Below are 14,641 nucleotides of genomic sequence, written 5' to 3'. Positions count from 1 at the left end.
ATAAGAATAGTCTAAATAAATAAATATCAAAAATGTTTTGATTTCTAGTACAAACATTCTTAAAACATTATAAATTATTTGGTTTATATTTCTACATAATCAAGAAATAAAAATATGAAAAATATTGAATGAGTTAGTATAAGGTTTTTAAGGTTTATAAAAATATATTTGTATAATTTTGTTTTAAAATTATATTACATAAGATGTAAAGAAAACACCATAATATGCATAGTTGGTATTAAAATTAAGACAATCCTAGAATTTAAATAAATTAAAATCTAATAAAAAAAAACTATACTGCTAAAATAAATAAATACATAAATACATACGTGGCTTTTGATTTATACAAAACATTATAAATTATTTTTTTATACATAATCAAGAAATAAAAATATTAACAATATTGAATGAGTTAGTATGATAATGCAAGGTTTTGACTTGAAAAGATGTAAATTTAATAAAAATATATTTGTATAATTTTATTTTAAAATTATATTACGTAAGATATAAAGAAAACACCGTAATATACATAACTGATATTAAAAATCAACAAACCTAGAATTTAAATAAATTAAAATCTGATCAACCAACTATACTGCTAAAATAAATAAATAATACATGGCTTTTGATTTTACAGGATGAAAGGGATGCTTTTTAAATCTACCGAAAATCACATAAAAATATAAAAATAAAATATTAAAAATATTTTTTTATACAAAACATAAAAATAAACATCTTAATATGATATTAAACATTGGATAAAACTTAAAGCTTTGTAATAAATTCAAATCTGATAACCTATACTGCAAAAAATAATAAGAATAAATAAATAAATGTCAAAAATGTTTTGATTTCTAGTACAAACATTCTTAAAACATTATAAATTATTGGCTTTATATTTCTACATAATCAAGAAATAAAAATATGAACAATATTGAAGGAGTTAGTATGATAATGCTAGGTTTTGACTTGAAAAGATGTAAACAATGTTTTTTAAAAATGTGCTGAAATCAATAAAAAGTTTTATAAAATATTTTTTAAATTATATTACATAAGATGTTAAAAAACACACCATAATATACATCATTTACATTAAAAATAAGACAAAACTAGAATTTAAATAAATTAAAATCTGATCAACCAACTATACTGCAAAAATAAATAAATAAATAAATAAATACATTTACTTTTGACTTGACAGGATAAAAGGATGCTTTTTAAATATACAGAAAATCACTAAAATAAAATTAAAATATGTTTAAGACAAAACATAAAATAAATGTGATATTAAAAATAGGATAAAACTTTTTAATAAATTGAAATATAATAATAATAATAATAATAATAATAATAATAATAATAATAAATATCAAAAAATGTTTTGTTTTTAGTAAAAACAAATTATCTGCCTTATATTTCTATATAATCAAGAAATAAAAATAAGTATTTAAACTATATAACTATAGAAATATTAGTTATATGATAAATACAAAAATATGAACAAGATCTAACAAGTTGCTATTATAAAAAACATATTTTTATCCAAAAATTAACATCCTTATATGCATCTTAATATGACATGAAAAATAGAAAAAAAATCTAAAGATTTTTTAATAAATTCAATTCTGATAACATACACTGCAAAAAAAATACTGAAAATAATACAAAAAAATAATAATAAAATATAAAATAAATATAAAAAAATGTTTTTAAATGATTTCCAGCAAAAACATTCCTTTTTGTTTTTGCTTTATATTTCGTTATAATCAGCAAAATATAAATAGAGTTAGTATGATAGAGTTAGTATGATAATACAAGGTTTTGACTTAAAGATGTAAATAATGCTTTAAAAATATATATATTACATGAGATGTAAATAAATAAATAAATAATATTATTATTACAAATAAAAAAAATGTTTTGAAATGATTTTCAGTAAAAAACACAAATTATTTGCTTTGTGTTTCTTTCAAAAATCAACTAAACATGAATAATACTGTAGAAGTTAGTATGATAATACAAGGTTTTGACTTTAAAATATGTAATTGATGCATTTAAAAAATGACTAAAATCACTAAAATGAAATAAAATATATTTGTATATATTTTTTAAAAACTTGTATTACATAAGATGTAAAAACATATGCATAACTGATATATAAACCTAAAATTGAAATAAATAAAATCTGATAATCTGATCAATTAAATAAATAAATAAATAAATGTAATTAATAAGCATTTACTTAATCTGCATCTAGTCTTGTTTTCCAGTAAAAACATACTTAAAACATGATAAATTATTTGCTTTATAGTTCAAAATATGAACAAGATCTAACAAGTTGCCATTACAATATATAATATAATATAATATAATATAATATATGGCTTTTGACTTGTCAGGATGAAAACGATGCTTTTAAAAGTATACTGAAAAATCACAAAAATGTATTTAACATAAAAAATTATATATATATATATATATATATATATATATATATAATTTTAACTGATCATAAAAATAAGACAAAACCTACATTTTTAATAAATTCAAATCTTCATACTGCAAAAAAAAGTATTGATTTAAAAAAAAAACATCCTCAAAACAAATTCTTTTCCTTATAGCTCTGTAATCAATAAATGAAAATCTGAACAAGATCTTAGGAGTTAATAATACAAGGATTTTGACTTGAAAGGATGTAGTTAGTATAATTGCATGCAAGCCTATTAATATCCTGCTTAACATACATGATGTTGAATGTATAACCATGTACACTGGAGTCTTCTTTTCTGGGGCTGTATCTGATGACATCTATTCGCTTTACAATCCTCTTCAGAAACTTCTAGAAGTGCATAATTGCAGCCGGGTGGTGATTATAGAGAGAGAATGTGTAGGTAAATTGCTTAACTGAGCTGATAAGAGGAACAAAGGCGATGCGTTTGGAGCTTTATTACCCTGCGCAATAATTCACTCCTGTGATTAGCTGCAGAATCAAGCCCGAGCCTCCTCTTTCTTTTAAACAACAGAAGGCAAGAGAGTTTTTTTTTTTTTTTTTTTTTACATACATGCATATTAAAAAGGAGCTGCCAGCTATTATTATATTGGTGATGGGCTGCTTTCAGAAAGACTTGGAAATACCAGTGTTTTTTTTTTTATTAAATTATTAAAAATATTAAAGTATAATTTTTCTATGAAGTCTGTAGAGTTCAGTACTTGAGAACAAATTAGATGGTTTCAGTTAAAAATGTAACACAGGTGTTTTTTCTGCAATGTCACATTCTGTGGATAAATCAAATTTTATTTAATTTTATTTAATTTAATTGTAAAAAAAAAAAAAAAAACATTAAAAATAAACTAAAATAACAATAAACTACTGTTTCTTGGCCAAAATAAAATACAACAAAACAAAAACAAAACATTTACAATAACTTTACAAAAACAATAAAATAACACACAAACAAATAAGGCATAAATAAACTTCAAATAATAAGATGTGTTTCTTGGCAAACATAAAATAAAAATTTAAATATGTAAAAAAAAAAAAACATTACCATTAAAAATAAAATAAAAATAATAGTAAAATAAAAATAATACCATTTAAAAAAAATGACAAATTACTTTACAAAAATAATAAAATAAGATGCGTTTCTTGACAAAATAAAATAAATATCAAAATTTACATTAAAAATACAAACTAACTAAAATAAGAGTAAAATTAAAATAAAAAAATAAGGTTAAAATATAAACAAACATGAAATAAGATTTGTTTCTAAGAACAAACATAAGAAAATTAAAATAAAATTATTTTACAGAAAACATACAATTATACGATGAGTATAAAATAAAATAGTGTTTCTTGTCCAAAATAAAATAAAATAAAACAAAACCAAAAAAAATTAAATAACTTTACAAAAATAATAAAATAACATGCAAACAAATAAGGCTAAAATAAATAAATAAACAAACATGAAAAAATAAGATATGTTTCTTGGCAAACATAATAAAAATAAATAAAAATAAAATAAAATAAATATTTACAGAAAACAAAATTATAAGATGCGTTTCTTGGCAAAATAAAATAAAAATAAAATAAATATCAAAATTTATATTAAAAATACAAACTAACTAAAATAAAAAGAATACCATTTTAAAACATTACAAAATACATAGAAAAAATAATAAAGTAAAATAAAAACAAAAACAAATAAGGTTAAAAAATAAACAAACAAACAAACATGAACTAAGATTTTTTTCTAAGAACAAAATAAAATAAAATAAAATTGTAAACAAAATAACATAAAAAATAAATAAAATAAAACAAAAAGAAAATAACAATAACTTTACAAAAATAATAAAATAACACACAAACAAATAAGGCTAAAATAAATTAATAAACATGAAATGAGATATGTTTCTTGGCAAACATAAAAAAATAAATTAAAATAAAATAAAATAAACATTTACAGAAAATATGAAATTATAAGATGTGTTTCTTGGCTAAATAAAATAACTAAAATAAAAAGAATACCATTTTAAAACATTACAAAATATATTACAAAAATAATAAAGTAAAATAAAACAAAAACAAATAAGGTTAAAAAATAAACAATCAAACAAACATGAAATAATATTTGTTTCTAAGAAAAAACATAAGAAAAATAAAATTATAAGATAAGTATAACATTGCCCAAAATAAAATAAAATTGTAAACAAAATATCATTGAAAAAATACAAATAAAACAAATAAAATAAAATAGTGTTTCTTGGCCAAAATAAAATAAAATAAAACAAAACCAAAGAAAATACAATAACTTAAAAATACAATACAATAACAATAAAAATAATAAAATAACACACAAACAAATAAGGCTAAAATAAATAAATTACTAAACATTAAATGATAAGATGTGTTTTTTTGGCAAACATAAAATAAAATAAAATAAAATAAAATAAAATAAAATAAAATAAAATAAAATAAAATAAAATAAAATAAAATAAAATAAAATAAAATAAAATAAAATAAAATAAAATAAAAAAACATTGTTGTAAAAAACATTAACATTAAAAATATAAACTTAAAATAATATAAAAAGAATACCATTTTAAAGAAAATTACAAATTATATTACAAAAATAATAAAACAACACACAAACAAATAAGGCTAAAATAAATAAATAAACAAACAAACAAACAAACATGAAATTATAAGATGGCAAACATAAAAAAAATAATAATAAAATAAACATTTACAGAAAACATGAAATAATAAGCGTTTCTTGGAAAAATAATTTTTTTTTTAAAAAAAATATCAAAATTTATATTAATACAAACTAACTAAAATAAAAAGAATACCATTTTAAAACATTACAAAACATATATCAAAATTAATAAAGTAAAACTAAAACAAATAAGGTTAAAAAATAAACAAACATAAAATAAGATTTGTTTCTAATAACAAACATAAGAAAAATAAAATAATAAAAAAAATTTTTTTACAGAAAACAAAGTATAACATGACATTTATTTATTGCCCAAAATAAAATAAAATGATATAAGAAAAAAAAATGAATTAAAAAAAGTTTTATTAACTATTAATATCATTAAATAACCTATTAGAAATCTTTAAAAAAATAAAAATAAATTAAGAGAGTTCACCTTACTTAAAGTACAGACTTAAAGAAATACTTTACTTAAAGTTCAAGTGTGTTGTTGCCAATGTCTCTCACTAGTTCTAATGTCCATAAATGATATAAATGTCTATTTAACATTATATAAATGCATATAATGACAATTTCTGTGGTGCCTAAAGTAGATTAGACCTCACAGATTTGCATGTAACACGATTAAAGCAGGATGGATGCAATCGGATTTCTGTCTGTCTAACAAAGACACATTTCTGTGGCTGGGTGTAAATGCGACAAGCAGACATCATATATTAGCCAGATATGATGAGGATATAAGGACTGAGGAGTGGAAACGAGGCTGTTTAGATGTTTCAAAGGCCTTTGGGATCAGCATAAATCTACATTTAGGGTATTTATAAGGTGCTCCATTTAACTGTATTTATACAAACAATGCAAGGTTTGTGAGTTTTCCCTTTTTGCTTTATAAAATTTATATAGTTTATTATTTATTATATTACTTTTAATTTATGCTTGATTAAATTGAATTAAATTAAATTAAGTAAACTGAATGAATGAATAAATAAATACAAATTCCTGACAAACATAAGAAGAATAATTAAAATAAAATAAAATAAAATAAAACATTAAAAAATTACAAAAAAACCCATCAAATTATAAAACGCATTTCTTGGAAAAATTTTATTTAAAAAAAAAAATGATAATATAAATAAATAAACAAACAAAGATGAAATGATAAGATGTGTTTCTTGGCAAACATAAGAATTTTTTTTAAATAATAAATAAATAAAATAAAAAAGTTACAAATACAAACAACAACAAACAAATAGAAATAAAATAAAATGAATATTATTAACAAAAATACAAATTATTTTACAAAAATAATAAAAAATAAAATAAAATATAAACAAGGAAAATAAATAAATAAACAAACATGAAATGATAAGATGTGTTTCTTGACAAACATAAGATAAATTAAATTAAATTAAATTAAATTAAATTAAATTAAATTAAATTAAATTAAATTAAATTAAATTACAAAAAAAATTAATGGAATTATAAGATGTGTTTCTTGGATAATAACATAAAATAAAATAAACAAACAAACATGAAATGATAAGATGTGTTTCTTGGCAAACATAAGAAACATAAATAAATAAATTAAATGTTACAAATATAAACTAAAAATAAAATAGAATACAAAGAATACCATTAAAAAAATACAAATTATTTGACAAAAATAATAAAATAAATTAAAATACAAACAAAGATAAATAAATAAATAAATAAATAAATAAATAAATAAAGTTGAAATGATAATATGTGTTTCTTGACAAACATAAGACAAATAAATTAAAATAAAATAAAATAAAACATTAAACAATTACAAAAAAACATGAAATTATAAGATGTGTTTCTTGGAAAAATAAAATAAAATAATAAAAACAATGATAAACAAACAAACAAACAAACAAACAAACAAACATGACATGACAAGATGTGTTTCTTGGCAAACATAAGAAAAATAAATGAAATAAAATATGTTAAATACAAACTAAAAATACCATTAACAAAAACACAAATTATTTTACGAAAAAAAATAATTAAATAAATTAAAATAAAAAATGTACAACAACAAAAAAAAAAAAAAAAAAAAAAACGTGAAATTATAAGTTGTGTTTCTTGGAAAAATAAAAAAAAAATCTAATCAAATGAAACATTAAAAATTACAAAAAATCATGAAATTATAATATGTGTTTCTTGGCAAACATTTTTTTTAAAATAAAGATTAATTATTAATAGTAAGATTATTATTAGGCTGAAAATTTAAGACCTAAGACCCTGAAAAGCCCAATTTAAGAGAGAAAATGTGTTTCGCTAATTGTCAAGAAAGTAATGCAGTGCTAAAAACATAAAAACATTCATTATCTCTTTGAAACTCTAGTTTCTTATTTTTCGTTTGATTTTAGGCAAAAACATGACCTTTTCATGATTTCCCCCCATATGTAGGTCATCTCAGCGGTGGTCTGTGAACACACTAGCCATGAACACACTATTTTTAGCTGGAATAACATATGGCACAGAACATAGAGGGCTGCTAATGGATAAATGATTATCTCCAGTCCTACAAGTCTGCAAAAATAAATAAAAACCAAAAAAACAAACCCATTAAGCCAGAAAAATAGCGCTTCCAGAAGGATCGAGAGAAACATTGCTTTGATAAAAACAAGGGCTCTTCAAATAACCCGAGTCGGTAGTTTCTCTAAACACCTGATTCTGCGTGATTGCTTGTATTGTTTCCCGTGACGTTTGGCCCACTACGATATTGGATAAATTGAGATCTACTATATCAAATAAGAAATATATGATGATAAACATGCCACATTTAAATTCAGATGCATTTGATAGTCCAATTTATTCATCACACTCTGCCTCTGAGCTGGTTCGCTTGGTTCCAGCACCATCGAGCGTTTGTCATTGTCTCTTGTTTGCGTTGAACGGCGTGCCAATTCGTCAATCAACTCCATCGCTTGCGACCGCTTCAGATTTGATTGTTTTGAGTGTTTTAATGCATCTGTCCAGGCAAATGGTGAAGAGAGAGTGACAAAACAGATTTGTGTAAATAAAGATGGAGAGTAAACGGACGTGGCAATCTTGAAATTGGGCCAGTTGCGACAGACACCAATCTTTCCTCCAGGATGGCAGCCGGGCACATCCAAAGCCTGCTTCTTATTTCCATTTCCACGCTCCTAAAATCCTGTCAGCTCCCTCACACACGCAGACAGCCCTCGCATTTCACACCGAATTTCCGCCCCGGTCTCTGGAAGCGCTCGCTCGCTTCACCGCTGAGGGGGAGAGAGAGGGAGAAAGAGAGCTTATCTAATCCATATTCACTGACAGAGAATTGAAAACCTAGACATAATGAGTAAACACAGATTTTGCAAATGTCTGCAGAGGAGATGTGAACGGTGATGAATGTTTGTGGCCCTCTGTGATGCATTGGGCCTGCAAACATGAAAATGTGATGTCTCGCCCACCATTAGCTCAACAAATCGCCCGCCCGGAGTCTTCCGCCGTGATTCATTTCACCTTTAAAAAGAACAGTTCGCGCACATGTTTTGACACGTTCAGCTGCGGCTGTCATGCGGGCCATGCGTGTTTGAGTCTGGGTTACAATTCTTGGTATTGATTCTTTAAAGGTGCCATAGAATGCATTGATACAATATTTTAAATTGTTCTCTGATATCTACATAGAAGATATATGGCACAGGAAAAGGCAAACATTCTCCAGAAACGGTTTTACAGGTCCATTTACAACCCTAGGATTTGTCCCTAGAATGAAATGCTCTGTTTTTGCCTTATTTGGAAGGTTTGTGAATATTAATGATGAGCTCTGCTCTGATTGGCTGTTTCACAGAGCGGCTCATTTCAGTAGCTTGCACATGGAGGAAAATATATATTTAATCATGGAGCTTGAGCCGCTATTAATATGCGGTTTATTGAAACTGCTGTTTTGAATGCACAATCATTTTACTTTCACTTTTGTGATCGCATGTGCTCTGTGTAACGTTATACTGCAGCGGCAGTACTTACCACATTAATTTAGATGCTTGTTAGTGATGCTCAGGATCTGCAAATCATTTGCCAGCGCCACACAGTCATCTCTCCAGCTCTCAATTTATGTGATAAGTGAAAACTTCTGTACTGCAATATAACAGGCTATCGCTAGCAGTAAGCCCCTTCAGTGGCTTGCCTTATTTTATTTGATCGCCTTATTTGTTTTCCTTGCCTTTCTGTGTAAGTTACAGACACCAACCATCCCTGCACTTAACATCTCCTGCACAACCTGGAACATAACATTTATTCCCGTGATCTGCCATTTTCGCTATTATCCCTGCTTTGTTTTTTTTCACAATAGCCTAGATGCAGAACGTCTGATGATTGGGCTATGCAAATGTTGGGAGCGTAACTATTAATGATCGTGACTCTTATGTAATAGTCGCTGTTATGTTAGGATTAGTCTATTTTTAAGTGGTCTTTTGCAAACACCAGATTTATATAAGGAGGAGGAAACAATGGTGTTTAAGACTGAACTGTTATTGTTCAACTATGCCAAGGTAAATACAGTTTTCCATTCTATGGCATCTTTAAATCCCCCAAAATGGAAACAGTGTCTATTCCAAATCACAAACAAATGACTCTTATGATCTGGTTCTCTTATAAAAACTATAAAAAAGGAAATCAGTGTAGTCTGATTTGGGTCATTTCTGGGATTCAGCAACTTTTATGTCCACAGTAAAGATCATGATATTATCTTAAAAGTTGTCTTTGATATAAATAACACCTTTTGAACTTTAAGCATATTTAATATTTATATTTTTAAGTAATTCTTAACATTTTACAACATTTTTAACCACCAAATATCAAAATTTTTCCTATGTCCCTAGGTCTGCAATTTTGACGAAAACAACACTTAATATGAGAGATTTTCACGTTGTTTGGTCTGTCAGAAATAGTTTTTTTCTAATGTGTATATATTTTCCAAGTATTCAAATTAAAATAAAAGGTTTTTACTAGAGCTGCCCTTGACTAAATATTTTTTCTGGTTGACTAGTAGTCATTCATTTTTAAGGGGTCATCAGATGGCCTTTTTCCACAAGTCCATATGATTCTTTAGGGTCTTAATGAAAAGTCTTTAATATACTTTGGTTAAAAATTCTCAATAGTAGTGTAAAAAACACCCTTTTACCTTGTCAAAATCAGCTCTACAAAAAATCTATTCATTCTATTGCATGTTTCTTTAAATGCAAATGAGCTCTGCTCGCCCCGCCCATCTCTGCCGTGAGATGATGAGCGTAATGTTTACTTTAGCCGTATTTAGCGGCTGAACTTGCCAACAAGCACATTGTTAATAAAGGCCATTTGCAAAGATGCATAAAAACCCTAATACTCACTTCTGCTGTGGGTGAAGCTGCATCAGGAATGATTCACATGAACAGACGCATATGTAGATCGGGATCGCCGCTTTCCTTTCAAAACTGAAAGTACCATTAATCCCCTGCATCTTCAGTGGCTCAGATGTCGGGAGTAAATGACGACTGCTATGTTCATTATTACGTCCATCAACAGAACACCTCAATCACTCAATCGGAGACATTCGTGTCTTCCCCTGCACCTGAGTCACACAATGGCAATCAGAGTCGGACTGTTTCAATTCGGTGAAGGCGGGTCTAAGGTAAGACGCTCATGTCAATCAACTATCGTGTGAGCGGCCTCTGTCAGCGTGTCGAAACACCGACAAGAAGCTGAAAATGACCAGATTTGAAAAAATATTACTTTTAAAGATTAAAAAAATATAATTGTAGGGTGGTTGTGTACACAAACTGCCAACACACATTAATGTGCAAACAACATGTAAAAGTGAGTTTTGCATCCGATGACCCCTTTAAGCATTAGTTGACTATTAGTTGCACGTTTATTAATAAACCAAAGAAATCATAATAATGAGCTTTTAATTGCCTACATAGCCTAATAAGTGCTCAAGCACATGCAAAAAAAATATATTGCCACAATGCACCGGCAGATATAATAATTATGAATGTGTCAGGAAAAAACAGCAAGGAGACTGCATTATCGTTTTAATATTTTTTTGATAAACTAGTGCTCTCTTTGTTTTTGGCTTAAGAGATGAAGTCGGCGACACTGACTCATCACCTCCGCAGTAGTGGATGCGCATGTATGCATGTTTCATATGGATTACATAATCTGAGAATATCTGCTTTCTATTTAAATTGGTTCATTTAAAAGTAGACATTTCACTCTCTCTCTCTCTGTCTCTCTATATATATATTTTTTCATGTCTGTAAGGCAAGTATACACAGAGTTTCATGCTTCAGAAAGCGCATCCCATTTGCTTTTATTATTTTACAAAATCACAATGTTTCGTTGTTATTCTGAGTGCATACATATAAATGTAGTCTTTACAGATCTGAAAGATGTATTATTTTATCTGTATGACCAAAAATGACGTAATATTTTAAGAGCAAGTGACCACACGTGTGCCTCCATCTTTCATGCAGTAGGTGTGTTACTATTCAGCTTCCACACGGACACTTGAATAGTGCACATTTTTCTAGGTTAACATTAGATGTTGCTACTACATACATCTTTCAGATGAAAAGCCATATTTGAGGTTGATGAATGATAGGAGAGCATTTGGATGTCCTGCCCGATTTTTAAGTGAATCAAACAGTTTTTTAAGTGAATCAAAATCTATATAGTGATCAGTTTAGTCTAATTTACGACCAAAACACAAAACACATGAACCAGTTCAGAATCTATAGCGTGACCAGTTTAGTCTGATTCATGAACAAAACACTCTTATGAACAGGTTCAGAATCTATAGCGTGACCAGTTTAGTCTGATTCATGAACAAAACACTCTTATGAACAGGTTCAGAATCTATAGCGTGACCAGTTTAGTCTGATTCATGAACAAAACACTCTTATGAACAGGTTCAGAATCTATAGCGTGACCAGTTTAGTCTGATTCATGACCAAAACACTCTTATGAACCGGTTCAGAATCTATAGCGTGACCAGTTTAGTCTGATTCATGAACAAAACACTCTTATGAACAGGTTCAGAATCTATAGCGTGACCAGTTTAGTCTGATTCATGAACAAAACACTCTTATGAACAGGTTCAGAATCTATAGCGTGACCAGTTTAGTCTGATTCATGACCAAAACACTCTTATGAACCGGTTCAGAATCTATAGCGTGACCAGTTTAGTCTGATTCATGAACAAAACACTCTTATGAACAGGTTCAGAATCTATAGCGTGACCAGTTTAGTCTGATTCATGACCAAAACACTCTTATGAACCGGTTCAGAATCTATAGCGTGACCAGTTTAGTCTGATTCATGAACAAAACACTCTTATGAACAGGTTCAGAATCTATAGCGTGACCAGTTTAGTCTGATTCATGACCAAAACACTCTTATGAACCGGTTCAGAATCTATAGCGTGACCAGTTTAGTCTGATTCATGAACAAAACACTCTTATGAACAGGTTCAGAATCTATAGCGTGACCAGTTTAGTCTGATTCATGAACAAAACACTCTTATGAACAGGTTCTTTCAAGTGAATCAAAATCTATAGTGACAGTTTAGTCTGAATTATGATTAAAACACTTCTGTAATCTGTTTTTAAGTTAATTAAAACAATGTGATCAGTGTAGTCTTATTCATGAAAATTCTTACAGTTTTTTAAGTGAATCAAAAAATATGCATTATACTAAAGCCAGTGTAGTCCAGTTTAGCCAGTTTAGTTTAAAAAAAATGAACCAATTCCTTTTAGTGAATCAAAAAGATACAGTGACCAAGTCTGACTTACAAACAAATGACTCCTATGAATCGCTTCTTTTCAGTGAATCAAACATATACAGCGTGACCAGTCGAATCCAATTTAGCAAAAAAAAAATTACTCTGAGCCGATACACTACAGTACAGCCAGTTTAGTTCGATTTATGCACATACAAAGAAAAAGAAAAGCTTTTATGAACCAGTTCTTCTTCATGAATCAAAAACATACAACACAACCGGTTTACACCAATTCACAAACAAATGGCTCTTAGAGACAAGCATGACAAACGTAGCCTGGAACTAGCTCATATGAGCCAGTTCTTTTAATAAATACTTCAAAAAGGTGAATAACTGGTTTAAGTCCTGTATAATCTATAGTTTATAGAAATACAGAATAGCAAAATTAAAAAATACTTGTGAATCAGAACTTGAGTTATTATCATCATTGCTCTCTCTACTAAATAAAACTAAATTCTTTATTTAAAAAAGTGTTATGAATGGTCATGTGCATGCAACACAGTTGAACACTTAGGGTTACTTGGACAAACTTCTAACCCTAAGCATGAGCAATAGTGCTACTTGCTTGACCAAAAAAAAACCACAACATGCTGAGAGCTGTCCAAAACTGGTCTTTTGATTGCGGGAAACACAGACTAGCTTCTGACTGCCGAATACACGGACTCGCTTTCCTCTGGAGTCCTGAACGAGATGGATGAGAGGGCCAGTCGCACGGCATAGTTCCAGGCCAGAAGGTGTTAATCCACTAGGGGATGATGAGGGCCCTGAGCCTGGCCTGAGTGGCATCTGACAGCCCCCTCTCTCAGCTGCGTCGAGTGCCTTGTTTTCACACATTCTGAAATACACATCGCGCTCAGGAGTAAATGAGATTCTGCCATCTGAGAAATTACAACTGCACAGGCCGTCCAAGAGCTCCGGCAAGAGGTAGTCACGACAGAGCTTACAATCAATATTTTTTTTTTCTTTCGCAAAACCACACACTCCAGCATCAAGCAGAGAGGGAGAAAGAGACTGGAGAAAATGAGGCCGAATGGCTTGTTTCATTTCTGGCACTTGGGCCTGACACTCCAGAGAGAGAGAGATGTTACATCCAAAAGACGAAAAAAAAAAAAACCATAAACAGCGCCCAGCGTATACGGGCGAAGACCCATGAATTATAGAGAGATTCAAGTGAACACCCCATTGAATTTCAAAAAACTAGGGGGAATAACACGGCTGTATCTACACTGGGATGATATGCTTGACAACAAGCAAATCCGAGATTTGGAAAAATGAAAGCTGAAATGTATGAATCCCTGTAGCTTTGCTACTAAAATCCCTCTGTTCGCTCACAATACACTCTCCTGAGCCAGTTCCTGCTTCAAAAACAGACAGCCTTGGACAGTCTCTGTCCAGAACGTGATCTTTTTCCACAACCCTGAGTTTAGTCAAACTTTTACCTCAGAGCTCAGTGAAGGAAGTGAAGTAATAAAAACAACTTATCTACACATCTACATTTTTGCAAAATCAGACACCACCTGTCAGAAGTTTCAAAAACATTTTTTGAAAGACGTTTCTTATTAGAATGATTTCTGAAAGATCTGGACAAAGTCTGAAGTAATGGCTGCTGAAAATTCAG

This window comes from Garra rufa, chromosome 25 (genome assembly GCF_049309525.1).
Source record: "Garra rufa chromosome 25, GarRuf1.0, whole genome shotgun sequence".
Taxonomy (NCBI): Eukaryota; Metazoa; Chordata; class Actinopteri; order Cypriniformes; family Cyprinidae; genus Garra; species Garra rufa.
Note: the sequence above shows the minus strand (reverse complement) of the source record.